Source organism: Mesoplodon mirus (genome assembly GCF_964341445.2).
Source record: "Mesoplodon mirus genome assembly, chromosome: 18".
Lineage (NCBI taxonomy): Eukaryota > Metazoa > Chordata > Mammalia > Artiodactyla > Ziphiidae > Mesoplodon > Mesoplodon mirus.
Window position 1 is genome coordinate 41814341 of NC_138994.1, and position 7882 is coordinate 41822222.

A 7882-nucleotide genomic window follows, 5' to 3' on the forward strand; every position below is an offset into this window, starting at 1 on the left:
ATCTTAAAGTTCAAATGGAAGTATAAATTTCTGATAAGAGCAAAAACAAACAGATCTCAGAACTCACTATAAATCCACTGTGATAAGAGCAGCATGAAATTGGCATGAGTGTATTGATAGTGATCCATTTAAAATGGATCAGTGAATCCAAAGAGTGAATATAGTAAAGGATCTCAGTATGTACGATAATTTAATATATGAGTGTTTTGTCAGGGCTTTTTGTTGCAGACAACAGAATTCACTCTAGGTAGTTTAAGTGAAAGGAAGCTTCTAGAAACTATCTGGGAAGATGAAAGAACAATGGTTGGATGCTATGCAGCAAGGAAGAAGGTCCAATCATACCCCAGACTTTTCAAGCAGAAGTGTCACTGCTACTAATCTTACTGCTTGGTGTTTACAATGTAAGAACTTGAGAAGCCTTTCACAGTCACTCCAGGATAACAAAATACCTGCTCTCCTTTGCTTACCAGGGAAATAAGGTCTCCTGTGTGCAGCTCAATATTGTGCTATCCTGTCAGCTCCAAGACTGGCTTGGGTGTGTCTGCCCAGTGGAATGCACATCACTTATGGAGCCTTAGGACAACTGATCTGAGAATGTAGGATTTTAGCCTTCCAGACTCTATAACTATAAGAAGGTAAAGCCACACCATAGTTATCTTCCACGATGACAAAGGCAGTGTGACAGCACATCAGGAAGAAAATAGCCTTGGACCCCTATCCCAGAACACTAAAAGATCCAGACAAAAAAAGGAGGATATAGGGCCTCCCTGGTGGCGCAGTGGTTGAGAGTCCGCCTGCCGATGCAGGGGATACGGGTTCGTGCCCCGGTCTGGGAGGATCCCATATGCCGCGGAGCGGCTGGGCCCGTGAGCCATGGCCGCTGGGCCTGCGCATCCGGAGCCTGTGCTCCGCAACGGGAGAGGCCACAACAGTGAGAGGCCCGCATACCGCAAAAAAAAAAAAAAAAAAAAAAAAAAAAAAAAAAAAAAAAAGGAGGATATAATAAAATTTGAAAAAAATCCACGAGGACCAGAGACTTAAATGGAATAAACTTAGCAATGGAATTCTTATAAGTACATCCTAAACTACCTCCTTAAGCAAGAGAGAAAGTCCAGAAACTGTAGAAGGAAATATTCTGACTACATAAAAGTGAAATGTTAATTGCAAAAAAAGATAGCACAAGCCATTGTTATTCCTAATGTGGGGGGCGGACCAGAGCCAATCTATAGTGCGCTACCAACCAATGTCTTGGTAAGTGCACAGGCTGAGAATAAGCATTTATAAACTTATGCAGCAGTTTAGCACTGCCATGACATCCAAATGTGTGATTTTGTATTGTATGAAACATCGATCTGCTATGGATTTGAAATTGTAAAATACTGGTGCTTTGCCACAGAGACTTTGAGATGCACTGCCAAAAACAAAGTACATGTACGTGTATGAGCTCTGGAAAGAAGTTATTTGCAATGCAGCTGACAAAATATTAAAATCTGTAGTATATATGAATTATACAATTGACCTGAAAAAATGAAAGAGTGGACCAAGGGATTAGCTGTAATTCAGAGAAGTGAAATCCAGAAGTAAAATCATTTGTCATTTGAATTCGTGAGTGGTCAGGGCTATGTTTTAGTCTTCAGACTTATAGAAATTGGAAAGAGCCATAATACCTATTGCTAATACAGGTATGGGGAAATTCTTACACATTGCTAGTGGAACTGTGAATTGTTACCACCTTTTCAGGAAACAAACTTGCCAGCACCCATAAAAATAAAAATAAATTGAACGTAATTCTTGACTCAGCAGTATTCTTCCTGGGAAACCTATCCCATCTAAATAAAAGCACCTGTATAAGTAAGCATATCTGTTCAAAGATGTTTATGGCAGCCTCCTTCATAGTGGCAAAAACCTAGAAACAAAGGGCATATCAGTAATAGGGGAATGGTTGAAGAAATTATAGCCCATCCACCCCTGGGAATCTTATGTAGCTATTAAGAAGGATGAATTAGAATTATACCAATTACCTTGGCAGGATTTTTGTGAGGTATCCTTCTTGAGTGACAAAAATAAGATGCAGAAAATGTTTAATATGATCTCATTTTAATGAAACCATCAATGGAAAAAATGCTGTATGGGTTTTTACATCTGTATATATGTTATAATATACTTATGAAAAAATGGAGGAAAAAAATATATAAAGTAAGTTATTAACATGGGTTATTGTGGGAAGTGCTGGTGAAGATGTGGTGATGCAGGCAAGAGTCAGAGGGGAGGCCAGAGAAAGCAAAGACTGTATTATAAATCCCATCATGCATGGGAAGGTTCAGTTTATGTAAATGTGTCCGTTTGGTGTATACACATAAAACATTTTTTAGCACAGTCTTTACAAAAGATGAGTTAGCTTTGTAAGTACTACCTTGTAGAGATGACCACGATAAAATGACAATAAAATAAGTCAATAAGGAAATTGATCAGGAAATCAATAAGGAAAAGGTTAATATCTTGGTAGAAAATTGTTCAAAGGACATATATAGCAATTCAATAAAATGTAAGTACAAATCACCAATTACCATGTGAAAAATGTGCAACTTGATCAATAGTCAACGAAATGTAAGTGAAAATCCTATGAGATGTTTTTGTCCATGTCTGGGTTTGAAGTATTATTAAAACTGGTAAACCTTGGATTGAGGATAGCATTCTCAAGTATACTTCCAGAGAGAACAAAAATTAAAACAAAGTTTGGAGGGAAATATCTAATATGCTTCAAAACATGTCTTATGGCATTGATGTTGATTTCCCTTCTAAAATTTCATCCTGTCAATGTTAAGCATGTAAGAGGGAAGAGACTTTTTGTCTGTGAAAGGACGCCTATCAAAAGATGTTACTAAATGAATGAAGTAACAGAATCCCAGTTTTATGTATATTAATGAAACATTTAGAACTGTCTAAACATCCAACAGAAAGGAATTAGTTAAATAAAGAACATACAACCGTATAAAAATATCTATTGTTACAGAAACATGCTTATGACAGGTTGTGATTAAAGAAGACAGGTGAAACAATGGTGTTAAAGTTTTGCTGATTTTCAAGTCAAATATCATACATCGATATGTAGAAAAATGGAAGAGACAAACAGAGAAATGTTAAAAAGTAATGGATGATGGGATTGTGGATAACATCTTGTCTTGGTGCCTTTCTGTGTAGTTTCCAAGTGTTCTGCTTTGAGCAGTAGTTTTAATTAAAAAGAAAAAAAGGTGTTACAAACATGTCAAAAGGCTATAAAGATTACCATCTTCTGAAGTGCACTCAGAGGGAGATGAGCAGGTAGGAGCACTGTGCCTTGTTGAGGAAGAGAGCTGGCTGCCTAGCCGAGTCACTGTCCCAGCGTCAGTTTGGCATATGAACTCTAACCTTCAGCTTTCAAAGCTGGAGATATTATCAAAGGTAGGTCATTAGTTAGTGGCTTGGAGGTTATTTCCGAAGTCCCTCGTGGGCTGCTATAAATGATTAGCAACATCATTATTGCTTATACATTTGTGGGCCAGCCTAGTATTGTTTTATCAGCACTGACTCGGGGTTTTTATAGGTAAATGGCTCTCAACTTGGGGTTCCCTAATCTCAAGAGGTGCACAGTGGTGGTAAGCTCTCCGAACTATACTTTATGTACATTAAAATTGTCAGGAAAATTATGCGTTTACCCTTACAATACTGTACGGGCTGACAAAGCCTTATTTTAATTGCCTTGGCTTTTGGTTTTTTTTTTGCTTTTAATAGAATATACAATTTTCAGTTGATACATTGTAATGAATTGGTCGTTAGAATGGTTTTTGATAAATATATACATAGGGAAAGTTGATTTTTTACTAAATTAATGAAAGTTGGGGTTTTAGAAAAGCCTTTCAAACCTGGAATCAGATTTTTTCCCTGGCTCTAGGATTATTCTGATAGTTGTACTTAATATCCAGGCTCAGCCACACTACTTAAAGTTGTATTTTAACCCCCCCCATAGATATGAACTTCAGCAACAAATTGATGTGATATTTCTGTAAGAGAAGAAACCATAGGGAAGATCTCATCTGACTTAGCAGACATTCTCTATTTTCCAAATGGGCAACAGAAAGACTCACGAGGTCCTGATTACTGAGAGAAAGAGGCTGCCAGAACCCACATTTTCTGTTTCTTACTTTTTCACTTCTCCTTGGGCTCTGGGGTTATTTCCCTAGAAATAACAGGCATGCAGAAGGTGACAAACACTCATGCACACACATGGAAAATCAAAAAGGGTTAGGGGAAGATAGGGAGGGAGAGAGAGAGATTTCTTGTATATAGCATGATCTTGTGTAATTCTTTCTAGACTTCTGTGAGGTTGTTGCTGTAATTAGTTCTTTTTAAACAGAAGTGCTGAAGCACAGAGAAGTTAAGCAACTTGCTTAAAATCACACAGCTAGTCAGAGGCAAAGCCGGGATTTGAACTTGGGCAGTCTGAATCCAGAGCCTTGATCTTAACCCCTGTCATAACAACATCACATTCCTATACCCTGAAAAAAGAAGTCAACCAGAAGCACTGTGAAAACAGCTGCTTAATAAAGTGACTAATTCTGGCAACTGGCCCAGAGAGGAGATGGGAGACCTATTTAATTTTACTTCCATGACTGATACATATCTTAAAACTGAGTTTCTTGCTAGAAGATTTAAAAATTTTTAATTGTAAATGCTGAAGAATTAAAAAAAATCAACTAGTTGAAAATTCTGGCTATTGTTCATCATCAAGCATATTATATTTTAAAGAAAGTATTTTTAGCCAATTTAGTCCCCGAATTACATTAGTAGAGCCTCAATCCAGCCAATTGGGGTTTTAAAAACATTGTCTGCTCTTGGTCTATTCTGTAAGTGGCCAAAACAGAGAAAGAGTTTTCAGTGTACTTCCTTTACTATTTTCTAAGTGTTTTTGAGTTATGTGAAAAGTGCTGTGACATTTCATCTGTAGGAGATTTAGCACTGGAAATAGTATTTTGACAGTCCAGAAGAACCCTTCTAGATAGAAGTATCAATTTATATCTCAGACTTCCAAGCAAAACTTTCAATAAATGAAAAGAAAAAAACCAGGGCTTCCCTGATGGCGCAGTGGTTGAGAGTCCGCCTGCCGATGCAGGGGACATGGACATGGGTTCGTGCCCTGGTCTGGGAGGATCCCACATGCCACAGAGCAGCTGGGCCCGTGAGCCATGGCCACTGGGCCTGTGCGTCCGGAGCCTGTGCTCCGCAACGGGAGAGGCCACGGCAGTGAGAGGCCCGTGTACTGCAAAAAATAAAAATAAAAAACAGTTTTAAAAGCGAAAGCAGGATGGCTGGTGGCTGGTTAGTGTATGTTTGTGTGTTGAGGGGTTGCGGGATGAGAAGGGCTGGTGGGCAGAGCCTGCTCTTATTGATTTCCCTAAGTCTTCATTTGGGACAGCCAGGTACCTCAGTATTATACAGAATTTAAAAAAAACTGTATTGAAGGATAATTGATTTACAGTGTTGTGTTAATTTCTGCTGTACAGCAAAGTGATTCAGTTATATATATATATATATATATATATATATATATCCTTTTTCATGTTCTTTTCCATTATGGTTTATCACAGGATATTGAATATAGTTCCCGGTGCTCTACAGTAAGACCTTGTTGTTTATCCATCCTATATATAATAGTTTGCTACAGCATTTTTTTTAACTGAAGAAACGAAAGAGTTCCCAAGTGCAGCCAACAGAAAGCCTTCATCAAGTCAGTAGAACTTTTCAATTAAAACGACAATAGCCTCTGGTCTGTCTCTTGATGGAAATAGAAAATGTGTGGAAGGGGTTTCACCCTCTGGGTGCTGATCACAGAGTCCAATATCTTGTTATAATTTTGTAAAAGTCAAAGATTCAGCCACTTTCATGGTAAACATGGCCTTTCCAGCATCCTCCGTAAATGGTACTTGACTCTTGTTGAAGGCATTCATATTGTCAGGCTCTGATCCTGTGAAAGCCCTTCCTGACAGCATCTGTAAAGGGCTTGATCCAGATGTGAGGACACAGCCTTTTCTGGGCTGTCTCCTCCGTGAGCCCTCCCATCCTCAACCTGCTGCCTTCCCCGTCCCATTTCTGTGAGCCCAAGATGGCAGTGAGGCACAGCTCCACCATCCCTTGTCATGCTCTTCGTCAAGGCCATCAGTGTCCTCCACACTTAGGAGTTCACCGGCCCTTTCTCATCCCTCATCTTACTTAAACCATCAGCAGCATTCCCCCTCTTGCTTTGAAAACAACCACCACCCTCTCTTCATTTTCCTCCAGACCCACTGGATGTTTCTTTCTCTACTGACTAGATCCCTATCATCTTTCCACCTCACATGCGGAACTGCTTCAGAACTCACACTTAGATCTCTTGTAGTCTCATACGTTAGGTGACCTCACTCTGTCCCATGGCTTTAAATACCAGCTCTATCCATGACTCCCTAATTTATATTTCCAGTCTCTCCTAAACTCGAAAATCTCCGTATTGCCTATCTGACATCAGTGAATATCTCATAGTCATACAAACTGAGCATACCTGAAATAAAATTCTTTTTTTTTTTGTACTCATCCCTAAAACCACTTCTTTCTGAGCCTTTATCATCTCCATTTAAAGAGAAAACAAAAACAAAGTAAAACAAACAAGGCTGGAACCATCTTCCTAGGTGCTGGCCATCATTCAAGGAATTTGACACACCTTTCCCTTTCTGACACAACTCATGTTTAATCCATCATCAAATTCTGTCTGTTCTACCTTCAAAAAAATATTAGGGGGAAAACATTTGCTTACACGCTTTTGCCCTATTCTAGATTTTCTCCATCTCGGCATCGTTGACGTTTGGGGTTGGATAATTCTTTGTTGAGGAGGCTGGTTCTGTGCATTGTAGGACGTTTAGCAGCATCTCTGGCCTCTGCCCACTGGATGACACATTCCTTCCCCTCCAGTTGTGACGATCAAGAGTATCTCCAGACACTGACAACAGGTCCCCTGGGGCAGAATCACTTCCAAGTGAGAGCTGCTGCTCCACCCCCAGCAACCCCATCTTTCACCTGGGTGATCGCAGTGGCCTTACAGCTGGCTTCCTTACTGTCTCTCTTGGTCTCATGTATTCTACCCAGTAGCCAGAGTGATCTTTTTTTTTTTTTTAAATCCAAAATGTGTTTATTGGGATGGTTTCCCATTAGTCTTGATTCAGCATGCTTTTAATGCAGCTTCTGTCTGAAGGAGCATCCTTCTGTAGGCCTTGCTTTTTCTACTGTAGAGGCTGGCAGAGGACAATAGAACAGCCAACACATAAAACTACTGTTTGTGCATGGCTAAAGACAGTGGTGATTTTATAGCATCCTGGGCATTTCACATCCACGAAATAGGCATTGGGGCTCTACACCAGACGCTTCTTCTGGTGCTTCCTCTTCTCTTCTGGAGAGGGATGAAGGAGATCCTTTGTGAGAGGCATGTTCTCATGGGGAGGTCATCACCCCTGCAAAGGAGAATCATCTTTTTTTATATACAATTTTTTTTGATGTGGACCATTTTTAAAGTCTTTATTGAATTTGTTACAATATTGCTTCTCTTTTATGTTTTGGTTTTTTGGCTGCAAGGCATGTGGGATCTTAGCTCCCCGACCAGGGATCAAACCCCCACCCCCTGCACTGGAAGGCAAAGTCTTAACCACTGGACCACCAGGGAAGTCCCGAGAATGATCTTTTAAAAAAACCATTGGGATGATTTCACTCTTGTTGGTGGCCATGGTGATGTGCCCTCAGGGGGCAGGATGAGAGAAGGGTGTCTGGGGGATAACATCGACTGCCACACCCTGGGATCTGCCCGCATCCAAGCTCTTCTCAG

General features: G+C 39.9%; 1 pseudogene across 1 annotated transcript; it reads right to left on the minus strand.

Moving 5' to 3' along the window:
• Nucleotides 1-6889: 6889 nt before the first annotated feature.
• On the minus strand, nt 6890-7490 carry LOC309793719 (small ribosomal subunit protein eS27-like; annotated as a pseudogene). The gene has a single exon. The product of its transcript is annotated as a small ribosomal subunit protein eS27-like (transcript).
• Nucleotides 7491-7882: the final 392 nt, after the last annotated feature.